Raw genomic sequence first — 17900 nt, 5'->3', positions numbered from 1 at the left:
GAAAATCAACTCTCCATATGTCTACAGAATAACCATCTTTACTTTCTCATGACTTATATTCTGAGCTTAGTTACTTAAGAGGAAAACCCGTTCAAGATAAAAAAAATAGTCAAGTAAGTAAAAAATCGACTATGAAAACCAACCATCCGATTACATAATAAAATAACCATTCAATTTTACATACAACTAGAAGCAACAACAAAAGGGACCATGAAAATCAGAAATTAGCCAACTAACCGTGGGTTGTCGACGACAATCTGTGCTCACGGCTTCAACTGGCGGACCTCGGAAGCAGGACCCAGCCCGCAGGCTGACATAGGTCACGCACCTGACCCGTGTTATTGGCGCTGCAAAAGGCACCAGATCCAGAGTTCCCTTGCCAAGAGAAATAGCTGTCACCAGGCACGGTCAACGCGCGCGTAGGAAGGATGGGCGATGCACTTCGGGTCGGTGCTGATGGAGGCTCCAGGTCCTGCGGCAGTAGGACGTGCATAGGTGAGGGAGCGAACCAGTTGCTGCCTGGGAGGGTTGACTGGTGCAGAATTTATAATCACAAACTAATCGGCAAGTGCATCGGGTCGTACCAAGTAGTACCTCAAGTGAATGAGGGTCGATCCCACGAGGATTGATGGACTAAGCATCAATGGTTGATTAAATTACTTAGTTAGACAAACAGAAAAGAGCATTTGGATCTCAATTGCATTAAACAGTAAATTTAGAAAATTAATAAAGCAAGCAGTAAACAAGTTGTGAATAATATATGGAGAAAACAGTTAAGGCTTCAGAGATATTTATTTTCCGGATTGACTTTTCTTACTAACTATTTTAATCATGCAAGATTTAATTCATGGCAAACTATATGTGACTAAACCCTAATTCCTTAGACCTTTTTAGTCTCCTCTAAAATTCATCAACCGCCAATTCCTTGGTCACTTAATTCCAATTAGAGGGTAAAGTTCAATTCTAGTTTATATGCCACAAAAATCCTAATTACCCAAATATAAGAGGATTATATGTCACGTATCCCGTTAAGTCCAGATAATTAGAAATTCAGGAGAATATATTTTCAAGTTGTTGCTCAAGTAAAGAGGTTTTCTAAGTTATACAAGAACTCAATTAGAAAAAGGGTCATACTTCCGTCCAAATTCATAAAATAAAGAACGAAAATAATTCTTGAATTATAAATCAGTACATGAATTAAAATAGAAAAATAATAGTATCAATCCATACAATAGACAGAGCTCCTAACCTTAACAGTGGAGGTTTAGTTGCTCATGGTTCAGAGAGAAAATTAGGATTCGTAAAAGCTGTAAAATTGTGGAATGAGGTAGAAGAGACGAGAGGAAATTCTTTTCCCTTTTATATCTAATCCTAATTAATGTAAAATATATTTCCTAAAACTAAATAATATCTTTTTTTATTTTTAAATAAAATAAAGTTTAAATCAGAATTAATAGGAAATTACGTGCTTGCTTCTTGGAGAGTTGGGGACCATTTGATTCCTTAATAATCCATGCTTAACTTGAGAAATCTCAAGTTAGGTGCAGTCTTAGCCGAATTGATGGAAAAGAAGTATGGACTATTATATATCGTTGGAAATCTCTGGAAGTTAGCTTTCCAACGCCACTAGAATCACGTCAATTGGACCTCTGTAGCTTGAGTTATTTAGGTTTGAGTACAGAGAGGTCAAGGTTGACAGCATCATTCGCTTTCTTCTCTTTTTCTGCGGAACTCCATCAAATCCATCCGAATGCTACCTAAAATAAACAGAATTGCACAAAACTCAAAGTAGCATCCATAGTGGCTAAAAGATAATTAATACTTGATTAAACTCAAAAAATTAAATGCAAATTCACTAGGAAAAGGTAGGAAAGATGCTCACGCACCATTGACGCGCGCGAATGAGTCAATGGCGCTGCAGTTCTGTTCGCTGCCGGTGCAGGTTCAAGGTCGGGTGGAGGCGCGGGGATGGGATGTTCAGCGGCGACTTTGGGTAGCTGTTCTAGATAGGGTTACCATCGGTTGAGATTAGAGGAATGGATGAAAATTAGGATTAGGGATTATGTGGTTTTGTTAAACATAAAAAATGAACATCACTTTTGAATATAAAATAAATGTGGGTTATTTTTAATTTTATCTCATATTGGGCCATATAAACAACCCATTGTATATATTGTACATATATTCTATAGTCTTTCTAGTAGGACTCGTATGCAAAAATAAATAACAAAAAAAAAGATAAAATTGTGAAAGAATAAGAAAAGAAAAGATGAAAAATAGTATACTTTGTATTTTTTGATTGATTTAATTGAATTGAATTGTAAAAGTAAAACTAAATATATATAGAATATTGTCTACGAAAGATAAAAATAAAGATAAGATAAGATAATAAATACTAAAATTAGAACTGAATTTATGTATTTTGTTGAGTTAAATTTATAAATCAAAAGATTTTTTTTTATTATTGTCATAAATTAAAGTAGATGAGTAGTTTAATAATATTAATAAAAGCAAGTAAGAGCTCCAACTACTCTCACAGCAGACAAAATCATACTCATTATTATATATCAAATATGAGTTTATGAAACAAATCTCGTTATTCAGTTACCATCAACAGTTTCCACTTGTGCAAAACAAGCATGTTTTTTTAATATTATAGCATGCATGTGGTGTGTGTGCTGTGCGGTATCATTTCTTACATTATGAGGAAATAAAATAATATTCATTTGAAAACCATGTTCCTCTCTCTCATTTGTATTCTTCAGACAACTAAGCAATAAAAGGATGGAAGATACTTAATTGAGAATTGAGATGACATTTTGTGAACTTGTGGACTTGGAAATGGCTTTAGGCTTAGACACAATCGTTATAGCTCGGCTCACTTACTTACAATTATTCAAAGCCCCATGTGAGTATATGTCACAAATAATTGCTAGTTTCACAAATAATCATTGAACTTCTCACCTCAAATTATCTATTTAAGAGTAAAGAATTTGGCTGCAAAAATACTTTACAAGCCTTAGCTGCAAGGATATGAATTGTTCTGTCGATCTCACGTTTCTTTCCTTTTTATTGATTTGTTTTACTCGGAAATGTGAAAAACTTTCTCGTCTGCAATAAACTAGTAATAATTTTTATGTAATTTTTAATTCTATTATATTTTCTCTTTTATTTATTAAATGTGGTAAAAATAATTAAAAATAAAATTAATTAATATAAAATATAAATTCTAATTTAAAATAAAAAATTTTATAGATACTAAATAATTCCTATTTGAAGTATTTTTTTAATCTTTAAATATTAATATTTTTATCATAAAAAATCATGGTTATTATATATTTAGACTTTATTACGTGACAAATTTTTTTAATATTTTGGTTATATATATATATATATATATATATATATATATATATATATATATATTCTCATTATTTAATTTTTGGAGAGGAAGTCCCATGTGGTGAGAGATAGAGTCTCAGTTTTCAATTTAAAACTTCCCACGAGGAGACTCTTATTCCCATTCTCATCTTCACCCAATAATTTTCATCCTAATTTTCATCCTATAGGTCATTGGTTCTTATTACTCATTTTTTTGACTTTTTTTTAATTAATTTAAATTTTTTTTTGGTTTTATATAATTTTTAAACATAAATCAAGAGATTTTTAAATAGGTCAACTTTTTAAATTGCTGTTGAATTTACGAGCACGTAAAAGACAATTTAATCAACTGAAATAATTTAATAATTAAAAAAAAATTAAAAATAATACATTAGAAGACTCAAAAAATTCTATCAATAATACATTAGAAGACTCAAAAAATTCTGTCAACCGATTAAAACCAATTCAACACGAGTTAATTAGTTCTGAACACATTGGATAATTAGGTTTAAGTGGATAAGATCCTTATAAATCTAAGTGATTTCGATTTCTATTTTATGGTTGTATAATTTAAACCAATCTAATTATCTAATTAATTTTATATTACACAAAAAAATACATATACTAATTAACTTTATTACCATAATCCTAATTTTTTTAGCAATCAACAACTATCTCCGGTCTCCTTTCTTTGCTAGTTTATCTTATGATGCTTAAGGAATCAATGATTCATGTTATTTGGTTTATTTAATTTTGTGAAATTTTTTTGTTGAACTTTAAAGATTTGATGTTTGCTACATCAAAGTATGAAATATTAAATAATGTTTATTTAAGTATGAATTTGATGATGTATTATAATTTATAATTTATCTATTCTCTTTTATTATTATTATTATTATTATTATTATTATTATTATTATTATTATTATTATTTACAGAAATTTTTCATTTTTTTTATTTTTAAAATTTTTTTATTTAATTTTTAGTAGTGTAAAATTTCGTGTTTGGAGAGATTCGAACTCTCATCAATTTCTGTCAGGTGAGCCCAAAAGTGAAGGGTGAAGAACTTGGAGAAAGGAGTGAGAGAGAGAGATGAATAGAGGAGGGAGTTCCAGTGAAGAAGAAGAAGCTGTTGGTGAATTAGAATTTGGAGAAAGAGGAAATTGGAGAAGATGAAAGTTGTATTTATTCTTCTTCAGTTTCTGCATCACATGCTTATCTTTATATAGTTACCTAAGAACTAATTAACTTAATCTGCCTAACCAACTTTGCTAGCTGGCAATTCTAACTGACTAATGCTAACAGCAGTAACTAACTAATTCTAAGTCTACTAATGCTAACAGCAGCAACCAATTATATCACGTTACAGCCTCCCTCAAACTAGGATTATGAATATCTAAAAGGCCTAGTTTGAAAATGTTGCTTGAGAAGGGACCAGGAGCTAAGGCCTTAGTAAGGAAATCAGCCAACTGGTTCGATGAAGAAACCGACATTAGGTGTGTGAGACTTGAGAGATACTGGTTTTGAGCAGTGTGGCAATTAACCTCGATGTACTTAGTTCTCTCGTGGAAGATAGGATTGATGGCTATGTGAATGGCTGATCTAGTGTTGCAGAAAAGTGTGATGGGCTCTGTTAGTAGCATGCCCAAATCATTCACGATGTAAAATAGCCATTGAGCTTGGCATGTTTTTTCTTATTTTAATAATTTTTTTTGTCTAAACTCTACTATATCTAATCCCTAATTATGCTCATTATCATTCATTGGTACATGCATGTGGTGCACTGCTAATTTTTTATTGTATTTTTTGTGCAACTTGTGTTTTCTAATAAAGTAATTTTTTACTTAGTTAACAAATAATATGTGCAACGTCTTTTTTCTCTTTCTCCAACTCTTTTTTTAAGTTATTTTTCCATTTTCTCTTTACATATTTTTTTCTTTTCCTCCTTTTTTTTCTTTTGTTCATCTTTCTTCTTTTTCATGCAGGCCATTATCTTATCAAGGTCATAACATGAATAATATTGTATTATTTTTATAGAATTTTAATTTAATTATTTTATTAATTTTTATAATTTTACTAAATTTTTAATTAAATTTTTATTTTTTTTCAATTAGATTCTTATTTTATTTTTAATTTTATAATTAGATTTTTTTATATCAAAACTATTAAAATTAATAAAGTTAAAAATCTAATTAGGTTTTAAATTATAAAAATCTTTAATTTATAAAAAATATTCTATTAATTTTAATATTTTTGATATGAAAAAGATCTAATTACAAAATTTTAGTAAAATTATAAAGCAACCACATAATTAAACTTAAAATTTTATACTATGTTATAAAATTGTTTATATTTTTTGAACAAAATTTTATGTTTTTGTATTGACAGTAAAAAATAAAATAAATAAATAGAGATGAACGTAAAATTAAAGAAAGGATTAGGAACGAAGATGAGATTTAATTAATTGGGACTTAACATAAATATACTTATTTATAATTTTTTCAAAAAATAAAAAATCCAAAATTAGCTAAATTATTCAAAATTATTTTATTTTGTATTTATTAATTATTACGTAATAAATGAATAATATTATATATAATTATAGATATTACATATATAAAATTATAAATGTTAAATAAAATAATGTTATATTATTATTTTTTTTAATATTACTAATTTTTTTAAAAATACTATATGTATAAGAGATTAGTATGGTTGTTTTTTTATTTGGTGAGCAATAATTTTATTTATTATTTTTTAATTGTTTGGTGAGCCAATAATTTCTTGGTTTTGGTTTTTCTACGTAATTATATGATATGTTGACTAAGATGGTCAATAGGCAGGTGACAAATGCATATATTTTCGGTAAAAAAAAATAGCTAACATATACCTTAACAAATACAAATCAAGACTGTAATATAAATGTGGTTAATTTTTTTTAATATTGGTTAAATATATGTGTAATACATTGTTATTGAAAAATTAGGTATTTTTTTTTATATGGTGTTTTATTCAAATTGGACGGTCCGATTTGTTTGGTAAAAAAAAATAAACTAAAAATCGGAAGGTCCGACTTGTTTGAAGAAGAAAATAAACACCAAAATACCAAATCGTAGGGTCCAATTTGTATTTTTTATTTTTTTTTAATTTGTTAAAATAAAAATCGGACGGTCCGATTTTAACATTAAAATTTTTTTTATTTTCGAAATTATAAATCGGACCGTCTGATTAGTTTTGTTTTTTTTTCCTTTTTAAATCAAAACGAACCCTCTAATTAAAATTTTTAACTTTTTTTTATTTTTTTTCAAACTCAAAACAGAAGGTCGTTTTCTACTAACATCATGTATATGTAAAACATCTCTTTTCTCCACATTGTTGTATTGTTACATTCTCTTCTCCGTATAAAAAATCAAAAGCGTATAAAGGTTGTATATTTATTAAAATTTAAATTTTTTTTATTAATAATAAATAATAATCTTAATTTGTTCTTTTAAGGCATGTGTGTCTTACTGTCTTATAACACGTGTTAGTTATATATATATATATATAGAGAGAGAGAGAGAGAGAAGTTAACAAATAAACGTTAACTGTGAAGCCGAAGCTTAGCCGTTAAATTGAGCGTTGGAATATCTGAGCTGTAAGCTGTCGGTGCTGTTTTCTCCACTGATGACGGCGACACATTCACACACACAATCACAGCATCCGATCACCACCACACCACAAGCTTCTTCGCTCTTCACACCCTTCCTATCCCATCCCATCCCATCATATTCCAAATTTCCAACCTATATAAACAATAAACCACCGCCATTTTCCCACTCTCTCCTCTCTCAAGGTTCTATTCCCATTCCTCTCTCTCAACTTACTAACATCGCTTTCATTTCTCACACACTTTCATTTTTAATCATTCCTTTCGTTTTTTTTTTCCTGCCGTGTTGATCTAGAGTTGACTAACACTCACTACATGCTTTCCTCTCTCCACTTCCTCGGTTGTTGATCTGCATTTTTTTTTTTGGTTTGTGAAATTTCACCGTGCACGTGTAGTGTAGACTAAATTGATTCAGATGTAGATACTAATGATGGTTATTTCACTCCAATTGATGTGATTATTATAAGCATTTGATATTTTAGAACTAATTCGCGTTAGTTTGCGATTGACTGATTCATGATTGGTTTCTGATTTGTGCATTCGTGCTGTGGCAGGGACAGGGAGGCTTTGATGTTCTGATATTCTTTCCAGAGTAGATCTGGAGAAGGGGGGCACTGTCCTGGACTAATCCGATTAGGGAGTATCCTTGCACCGAATATGGCAACCACGTTGACTTGGAGGTTAGCTGCCAACAATGGCACCACCCTCGCTGCTAATGACCTGGTACTTCAGTTCTGCACGGCTTCCATTTTTTTCATTCTTATTTTCCTATCTAGTTTCATCCTTAATTCATGACTCTGACATCTTGATGGAATAGTTAGTTAGTTAGTCAGTTAGATATTTGTGGTACATATGAACGTATGGGGATACATATGCAGCTCCGTAAATTTTTTTTTTCATTGTTATTCGCATGGTACACTCTGTTTTGCCACAATCCTAAAATAAATGAGAAAAAAAAAAAAAACTTAGTTGAAGCAATGGTCTTATTTGATCAAGATGGGATATGTTGTGGTTTACCTAATGCTTAGTTTTCCATAGTTTACAGGATTTATAAATAGGGGAATGAGTAAAGAGATAACTCGTTTCAATGTAGTACGGAATTAATAATGAGAGTAAGGAAAGAACAATATCACATGCTTCTAAATTGATATTGTATTGTGTATATATTATTAGCAACTTGGTGTGGTAAACATATGGAACTATTTAGAGATATACAGACATTCCATTTGACCTTCTTGAATGTCATTCTTTTTCTATTGCAGGAAAGAAATGGTGATGGGAAGGTTCAAGATACAGAGTCTCCAACACCCCATTCTGTTTTGAAGATGGGACTGAGGTTAGTTAAATCTTAAAACATGCCTTTAAAGTTTAAATCTTGTCAAACAGGAACAATCTGCAGCCTAGTAAAATGTTGCTTGAGTCAGTTGTTTTACTTTCTTCTGTTAGAGGCATTTTATGCTTTAGCCTCATTGATTCTGCTTGCAGTCAAGCTAGCACCTGCGAATACATCTTCTTGTACTGGTGTTCTAGTCTGTTTTCTGTGTCAAAATGTCTGATACAGAATGTTTTTCTTAAGAACTTCATACATAGAACCAGCTAACTTGATATTTTGTTATATGGATTATGGAAATTTGAATATTTGGGCATACAAATCTTATATACAAACATGTGTATCTTAAATTAATATTCTGTTTCAGAGAACGTAGTAGCAGCATGGAGGATCCAGATGGGACATTGGCAAGTGTTGCCCAATGCATTGAGCAGCTGCGTAAGAGTTCATCTTCTATGCTAGAGAAAGAGAACTCCCTGAAGCAGTTATCGGAGCTTATTGATATGCGTGAAAATGCTTTTAGTGCTGTTGGATCTCACTCTCAAGCAGTTCCAGTGCTTGTTTCCCTTCTCCGGTCAGGATCCTTGAATGTGAAGATACAGGCAGCAACTGTCTTGGGCTCCCTTTGTAAAGAAAATGAGCTGAGGGTTAAAGTCTTGCTTGGAGGATGCATTCCTCCATTGCTTAGTTTACTCAAGTCCAGTTCTGGTGAAGGTCAAGTAGCTGCTGCCAAGACTATTTATGCTGTCTCTCAAGATGGTGCCAAAGATCATGTTGGTTCAAAAATTTTTTCAACTGAAGGTGTTGTGCCAGTTCTTTGGGAACAATTGAAAAAGGGCATGAAGACTGGAAACGTAGTTGACAATTTATTGACTGGAGCATTGAAGAATCTCTCCAGCAGTACAGAGGGATTCTGGAATGCCACAGTACAAGCTGGAGGAGTGGACATATTAGTGAAGTTACTAACAACAGGACAGTCTGGCACTCAAGCCAATGTGTGCTTTTTACTTGCGTTCTTGATGATGGAGGATGCATCTATTTGTTCAAAAGTGTTGGCAGCAGAGGCAACAAAACATCTTCTCAAACTATTAGGCCCTGGTAATGATGCCCCTGTTAGAGCTGAAGCAGCCGGGGCGCTCAAATCTCTGTCGGCTCAGTGCAAAGATGCAAGACGAGAGATAGCCAATTCTAATGGCATTCCTACTCTGATTAATGCTACCATAGCGCCTTCGAAAGAGTTCATGCAAGGAGAGCATGCTCAAGCATTACAGGAAAATGCTATGTGTGCCCTAGCGAACATCTCTGGTGGCTTGTCTTCTGTGATCTCCAGCCTTGGTCAAAGCCTTGAATCATGCACTTCAGCTGCACAAATTGCTGACACTTTAGGGGCTTTAGCTTCGGCTCTTATGATATATGATGAAAAGGCAGAATCCACAAGAGCATCGGATCCTTTGGCAGTTGAGCAGACATTACTCAATCAGTTTAAGTCTCAGTCTCCCTTCCTTGTGCAGGAACGGACCATTGAAGCGCTGGCTAGTTTATATAGTAATCCCATACTATCAATTAAACTTACAAATTCCGATGCAAAGCGTTTGCTAGTTGGTTTAATAACAATGGCTACCAGCGAAGTGCAAGACGAGCTTCTAAAAGCTCTCTTGACACTGTGCAATAGTGGAGGCAGTTTATGGCGTGCACTTCAAGGCCGTGAAGGAGTTCAGCTGTTGATATCTCTTTTGGGACTTTCATCAGAACAGCAGCAAGAATGTGCTGTTGCCCTACTATGCCTTCTGTCTAATGAAAATGATGAAAGTAAATGGGCCATTACTGCTGCTGGTGGTATACCTCCGCTTGTGCAAATTTTGGAGTAAGGATCTGCAAAAGCAAAAGAAGATTCAGCAACAATCCTTAGAAACCTATGCAATCATAGTGAGGATATACGTGCTTGTGTTGAAAGTGCTGATGCAGTTCCCGCATTGTTGTGGCTATTAAAGAATGGAAGCGCAAATGGGAAGGAGATTGCTGCAAAAACCTTGAATCACTTAATCCATAAATCTGATACAGCAACTATTAGCCAGCTTACAGCACTATTGACTAGTGATCTACCAGAATCTAAGGTTTATGTCTTAGATGCCTTGAGAAGTATGCTTTCTGTTGTTCCTCTTAGTGATATTTTACGCGAAGGTAGTGCTGCGAGTGATGCAATTGGTACAATGATAAAAATTTTGGGCTCAACCAAGGAAGAAACTCAGGCGATGTCTGCAGCAGCTCTAGCAGGACTTTTTGAAACAAGAAAAGATGTGCGTGAAAGCAGCATTGCTGTTAAAACTCTTCTATCAGTCTCGAAATTGCTTAATGTCGAATATGAAAGTGTCTTGATGGAAACCTCACACTGCCTGGCTGCAATATTTCTTTCAATCAAAGAGAACAGGGATGTAGCTGCTATTGCTAGAGATACATTGTCTCCATTGATTGCACTAGCCAACTCCTCAGTTTTGGAAGTAGCAGAGTTGGCAACATGTGCTGTGGCAAATCTTATTTTAGATGGTGAAATTGCAGAGAAAGCTGTTGCAGAAGAGGTTATCATGCCTGCTACAAGAGTATTACGTGAAGGCACAATTTCTGGAAAAACACATGCAGCAGCAGCAATTGCTCGCCTCTTACATTCTAGGCAAGTTGATTATGCTGTAACAGAATGTGTGAATCGTGCTGGTACTGTTCTTGCGTTAGTTTCTTTTCTAGATTCTGCCATTAATGGATCTGCTGCCACATTGGAGGCTCTAGATGCACTTGCTATTCTGTCCAGATCAGAAAAAACCAGCGGAAAGAGTAAACCTGCATGGACAGTTTTGGCTGAATTCCCTAAAAGCATAAGCCCTATAGTCCTGTCTATTGCTGATTCTACACCAACATTACAGGATAAAGCTATTGAGATATTATCACGACTATGTAAGGATCAGCCTCTTGTCTTAGGGGACACTGTTGCTACTGCATCTGGATGTATATCTTCAATAGCTAAGAGGATAATTTCCACTTCCACAAATGTAAAAAAAAGAATTGGAGGAGCTGCAGTGCTTATTTGTGCTGCAAAAGTAAATCATCAGAAACTGCTGGAGGATCTGAACTTTTCAAACTTGTGTACTGATCTTGTTCGATCACTTGTTGATATGCTTAATTCTTCAGACTCATCTTTGGCCAATCATGGAGATGACAATAGGGAAGTCATCAGCATTTGCCGGCATACAAAAGAAGAATCCAGTGATGATCAATCAAACAGTGGCACTGCCATTATATCTGGTGCCAACTTAGCTATATGGTTACTGTGTATCCTTGCTTGTCATGATGAAAAAAGTAGAATTGCAATAATGGAGGCTGGAGCGATTGAGGTTCTCTCAGAGAAGATCTCAAATTATTTCTCACAGTATAGTCAGGTAATAAGTGCATTTTTCCATGACATTTAAGTCAATAAAAAATAAATACACAAACCCACTTCATTGACTTTTGACTCATGTAATAGTTACTAGTCAAATATATATTACGAATAACTATATTTCTGTGTATTAATGTTTCTGTGATCTTTTATCGCGAAATTATAGATTGATGATAAAGAAGACAGCAGCATGTGGATTTGTGCTTTGTTGTTGGCAATATTATTCCAAGATAGAGATATTATACGTGCACATGCAACCATGAAATCTATACCAGCTCTTGCCAATTTGCTGAAGTCAGAAGAATCAGCAAACAAATACTTTGCAGCACAATCAATAGCTAGTCTGGTCTGTAATGGCAGCAGGGGAACACTTCTTTCTGTGGCTAATTCTGGGGCAGCAAATGGACTCATCACATTGCTTGGCTGTGCCGATACTGATATTCAGGATCTTCTGGAATTGTCTGAAGAATTTTCTTTGGTGCGTTATCCTGATCAAGTTGCTCTTGAGAGGTTGTTTAGAGTTGATGACATCAGAGTTGGTGCCACTTCTCGAAAGGCAATACCTGCCCTTGTTGATCTGCTTAAACCAATTCCAGATCGTCCAGGAGCACCATTTTTAGCACTTGGGCTTTTGACCCAGCTTGCTAGAGATTGTCCATCAAATAAGATTGTAATGGTAGAGTCTGGGGCCTTGGAGGCAATAACTAAATATCTTTCGCTAGGTCCTCAAGATGCAACTGAAGAAGCTGCTACAGATCTGTTAGGAATTCTGTTTGGCAGTGCTGAGATACGGAGACATGAATCTGCGTTTGGTGCTGTCACTCAACTTGTGGCTGTCCTGCGTTTAGGAGGAAGAGCTGCAAGGCATAGCGCTGCAAAAGCCTTAGAAAGTTTATTCTCTGCTGACCATATTAGAAATGCAGATACTGCTCGACAAGCTGTTAAACCCTTGGTAGAGATTCTTAATACAGGTCTAGAGAGGGAGCAGCACGCTGCAATTGCTGCATTGGTTAGGTTACTGAGTGAAAACCCTTCAAGAGCACTCGCTGTTGCAGATGTGGAGATGAACGCAGTGGATGTTCTTTGCAGGATCCTTTCATCAAATTGTTCAATGGACCTCAAAGGGGATGCTGCTGAATTGTGTTGTGTTCTTTTTGCAAATACAAGGATTCGGTCTACGATGGCTGCTGCACGCTGTGTGGAACCTCTGGTCTCTCTCCTTGTAAGCGAGTTTGGTCCAGCTCAACACTCTGTTGTTCGGGCATTGGATAGGCTTGTTGATGATGAGCAACTCGCTGAATTAGTTGCTGCACATGGTGCAGTTATCCCTCTTGTTGGCCTACTGTATGGTAGGAACTATGTTCTTCATGAGGCCATATCGAGAGCTCTGGTCAAGTTAGGAAAAGACAGGCCTGCTTGTAAAGTGGAAATGGTGAAAGCTGGAGTTATTGAAAGCATACTTGACATCCTTCTTGAAGCACCTGACTATCTATGTGCAGCTTTTTCGGAACTCTTGCGGATATTGACAAATAATGCTAGCATAGCTAAAGGACCATCTGCTGCTAAAGTGGTAGATCCCCTGTTTTCTATGCTGACGAGACAAGAATTTGGGCCTGATGGACAACATAGTGCATTGCAGGTTTTGGTTAATATCTTAGAGCATCCACAGTGTCGTGCTGATTACACGTTGACTTCCCACCAAGCTATTGAGCCTCTTATCCCTTTGCTTGATTCTCCAATATCAGCAGTACAACAATTGGCTGCTGAACTTCTCTCACATCTACTTTTAGAAGAACACCTTCAGAAAGATCCAGTGATTCAACAAGTAATTGGCCCGCTCATAAGAGTTCTTGGTTCTGGTATACACATTTTGCAGCAGAGAGCTATGAAGGCCCTTGTTAGTATTGCACATATATGGCCTAATGAAATTGCAAAAGAGGGTGGTGTTGTTGAAATTTCCAAAGTGATATTGCAAGCTGATCCTTCCATTCCCCATGCTTTATGGGAGTCTGCTGCCTCTGTTTTGGCATGTGTTCTGCAATTTAGTTCTGAATTCTACTTGGAGGTGCCTGTTGCTGTTTTAGTAAGGTTGCTTCGATCTGGCTCAGAGAGCACAGTTGTTGGTGCATTAAATGCCCTTCTTGTGTTGGAAAGTGATGATGGAACCAGTGCAGAAGCAATGGCTGAAAGTGGTGCCATAGAAGCTCTCTTGGAGCTCCTAAGATCTCATCAATGCGAGGAAACTGCTGCAAGACTCTTGGAAGTATTGCTAAACAATGTGAAGATCAGAGAAACCAAAGTTACTAAATCAGCCATCTTACCATTATCCCAGTACCTCTTGGACCCACAAACCCAAGCACAGCAGCCAAGGCTATTAGCAACTTTGGCTCTTGGTGATTTATTCCAGAATGAAAGTCTTGCTCGAACAAGTGATGCAGTTTCAGCTTGTCGGGCTTTAGTGAATGTGCTCGAGGAGCAACCAACAGAAGAAATGAAAGTTGTAGCCATATGTGCTTTGCAAAACCTTGTAATGTACAGTAGATCAAATAAAAGAGCAGTTGCAGAGGCCGGTGGTGTTCAGGTGGTTCTAGATCTGATAGGTTCTAGTGATCCTGAAACATCTGTTCAGGCTGCGATGTTTATAAAACTTCTGTTTTCAAATCACACTATTCAGGAGTATGCTTCCAGTGAAACAGTCAGAGCAATAACCGGTGAGTTCACTTATCATGATGGTGTTGACACATCATTTTATTCTGATCAACTGGATAATATTTTGTTTTCATGTAATTCATAGAAGGATGTCTTTGTTACTTTTCCTCTGATCATGGTCCAGATTTCCTCATATTTGCATTAACTAATTGTTCTCTCATAGTAATTCATTTCTTTCTACCTTTCTATAAGCCCAGGCATACCTTTATTTTGAAATGTTTTTCATAAGCAGATTGTTACATACGAAGAAGTTAATGGGTATTTTAATGATAACAGAACTGGTGGGTTTTTTGGGTGAAAGATAAAATGAACGGAAGGAACAAGAAAAATGTTTTTTTTTTTTTTAAAATTTGTGAACTTGAGGTGATTGCTTTACAAGTTGAACAACTTGACTCTTCATCAGCCAATATAACCTCGTTGTGCAAGATAGCCTAGCACTCTGCTAAGTTTTATATTACTGTAACTGAAAAAATATAGGTTGAAGTCTGAAACATAAATAACTCGAGAATATGTAGATGCTGTTTTAATCGAAGTTGATTTTTGAACATCAGTAATTTGCTGTGTTTAGGTTGTTTGCTATGCTATTAGGAACACCACACCTCTCTGTCCCTCAACCCCCACCCCAAAAAAAAAATTCTGTAATCAATGAGCTAACAAAGTTTTTATGGTCTTTTAGCTGCTATTGAGAAAGATTTGTGGGCTACCGGAACTGTGAATGAGGAGTATCTGAAAGCCTTAAATTCTCTATTTAGCAACTTCCCACGATTGAGAGCAACTGAACCGGCAACTCTTAGCATTCCTCATCTCGTTACATCCTTAAAGACAGGCTCAGAGGCTACACAGGAAGCTGCCTTAGACACACTCTCTCTGCTCAGGCAAGCTTGGACTGCATGCCCGGCAGAAGTTTCAAGAGCTCAATCCATAGCAGCTGCAGATGCTATTCCTTTGCTACAATACTTAATCCAGTCAGGCCCGCCTCGGTTTCAGGAAAGGGCAGAATTCTTGTTGCAGTGTTTGCCTGGTACACTGGTGGTGATCATCAAGCGTGGTAATAATATGAAGCAGTCTGTTGGAAACCCAAGTGTTTATTGCAAGCTGACACTTGGCAATACTCCTGCACGGCAGACCAAGGTATATATTTTCTCTTAAGCAATAATTATTGCATATTATGATATTATGATCTACTCTTGTGCATGGGGTGAAGTGACATGGGTAAAATGTACAGACAAGTAGATCGATACATTATATAACCTTACTATGAGACTTATAGATGATTGTATCTCCATGTCTCTTGATAAAGTTACCTACTCTATCCGAATGAAAATGGAAATGATCAATTACCATATCCTTTATATAGCTGTTGTGTGTGAGTTTTTAAGTTATTGGTTTTGAGGAGGAAGCTAGAAGAGAAGGGCTTGAAGTATGAAGATTAGTTCATTTTACACAAAAAGTTTTTTTTTTTTTTTGGGACAGGGTAGACTTTAAAGTTCAACCCCTTCTTTATTCCATTCTCCTCTAAAAGTCGAAACTCATTAACAAACTTAAAAGAAAATTTCTGCTGGTCATGCATATTGCCACTGTGGGTTTGTTGACACATTGTAGGCTATAGAATACAGATATGATTTATGTGAAAGTACTTAGCTTTTATGTTCTTGTCCCTTCCCTAATGACAATCTTAAGTTCTTAAGGGTTATATATTTATTGCCTGAGTAAGTGAGTGTATCATGTAACACTAGGAACAATGTATTTTCTGCTGAATAAGGACTTTATCATAGATCAGTTTTCCTGGTAGAATATACCAAATTACTAATGACGGTGAGAATGTGCTTATCAGGTGGTCTCAACTGGCCCCAATCCGGAATGGGACGAAAGCTTTTCATGGGCCTTTGAAAGTCCTCCTAAAGGCCAGAAGCTTCATATTTCTTGCAAAAATAAGAGCAAAATGGGGAAGGTAAATGCTGATATTTATTCAGTTCTTTCCTTCTGAGTTAGGATTGATTGACACTTCTATCAATTGTTACACCGTTTAGTAACTTTCTTTTTTTGTTCATGTAATTTTTTAAAATGCCAACCATTGGATTAGAAGCTTGTGTGTTATAGATCCTCTCTAAACATATATTTATCTCAACCAAAAATCGTGTGTTATACCTTTTATATACTTGAAAATTAACGTGATATATTTGTTCAAAATATACATAAACAAAACTTTATTTAATTACAGGATTATTGATGTGATGTCCGATTTCGATGAAATTTTGGTATAAATTATCTTTCATTATATATTATTGTAATGCAATGGTTAGATAGATAAAATATATGTTTTATAAAAAGTTATAATTGACGTAACTTTAATCAAATTGGTATTATTCGATCCTAACTCTCTATCTATAAATTAATTAAATTTTTGCTTTTACATTTCCACTGAACCTGTTTTCTGGTATCTGATTACAGAGTTCATTTGGAAAAGTGACAATTCAAATTGATCGGGTAGTAATGCTGGGAGCAGTATCTGGAGAGTACACACTCTTGCCGGAAAGTAAAAGTGGCCCCTCAAGGAATTTGGAAATAGAATTTCAATGGTCCAACAAGTGATACCCTTGTCCTTTCTTAGTATCAAGCTTTGGATCTGGAACATAGGGTACATGGTTTAAATTAAATTTTTTTCACATTTTCTATTATTTGTCATGCTTTTGTAATGTGTATATAGCTGCAATTGTTTATTTTTTTGTCTCCGGTTTCAGACAAATTCTTTTATCATTAATATTCTTTGTAACTTTAAGGTGTAAGTTACCTTCATTGCCTTAGGATAAACACTAGCAGGCCTGCTTGGAGCACCTTATATGCTTTTTGGATGATGTCAATTTCGGGAATATAGTGGGTCTGTTTTATCATTTATGCATTGTGGGGTTGTACAATGGCGAGCAAATTCGTCATAAAAAAAAATAATAATATGAAGTGTCATGTTGAGGTCGCCAGAAGAAGGGGTAAAAATGCCATGTGATGTTTTTTTAGATTTAAATGGGTTTACTTTGGAATTGTTGGTTCATATATATATTTTTCTTAAAAATCAAAATTAATATTTGATTGTATAATTCAACAACTAAGCCATATTAGATCAAATCAAGGTTATTAAATTGGGATACATATCTTGTATCAAAAAGGCTATTTTTTTTTGTATTGTATATTCTATTGTATCGTATTGTGTATCGTAACATATATAAACAATAATAAATAAATAAAATAAAACTTCTAAAATTCAAATTACTATATCATTCATGTCAGATATAGACTAAAAAAATTGCAAGTAAGTTTTGTAATTTAAGTTTTTAGAAAGATCAAAATTCTTAAGAAGGAAGCAAATCAAAATTTTTTATTTCATAAATTATGTTATCGTTTATCATTCT

General features: G+C 34.6%; 1 pseudogene; it reads left to right on the top strand.

Moving 5' to 3' along the window:
- Positions 1–7255: 7255 nt before the first annotated feature.
- Positions 7256–17387, top strand: LOC112715233 (protein CELLULOSE SYNTHASE INTERACTIVE 1-like; annotated as a pseudogene).
- Positions 17388–17900: the final 513 nt, after the last annotated feature.

Source organism: Arachis hypogaea, chromosome 10, assembly GCF_003086295.3.
Source record: "Arachis hypogaea cultivar Tifrunner chromosome 10, arahy.Tifrunner.gnm2.J5K5, whole genome shotgun sequence".
Taxonomy (NCBI): Eukaryota; Viridiplantae; Streptophyta; class Magnoliopsida; order Fabales; family Fabaceae; genus Arachis; species Arachis hypogaea.
The sequence above is the reverse complement of the archived record's forward strand: the minus strand, read 5'-3'. Positions and strand labels throughout refer to the sequence as shown.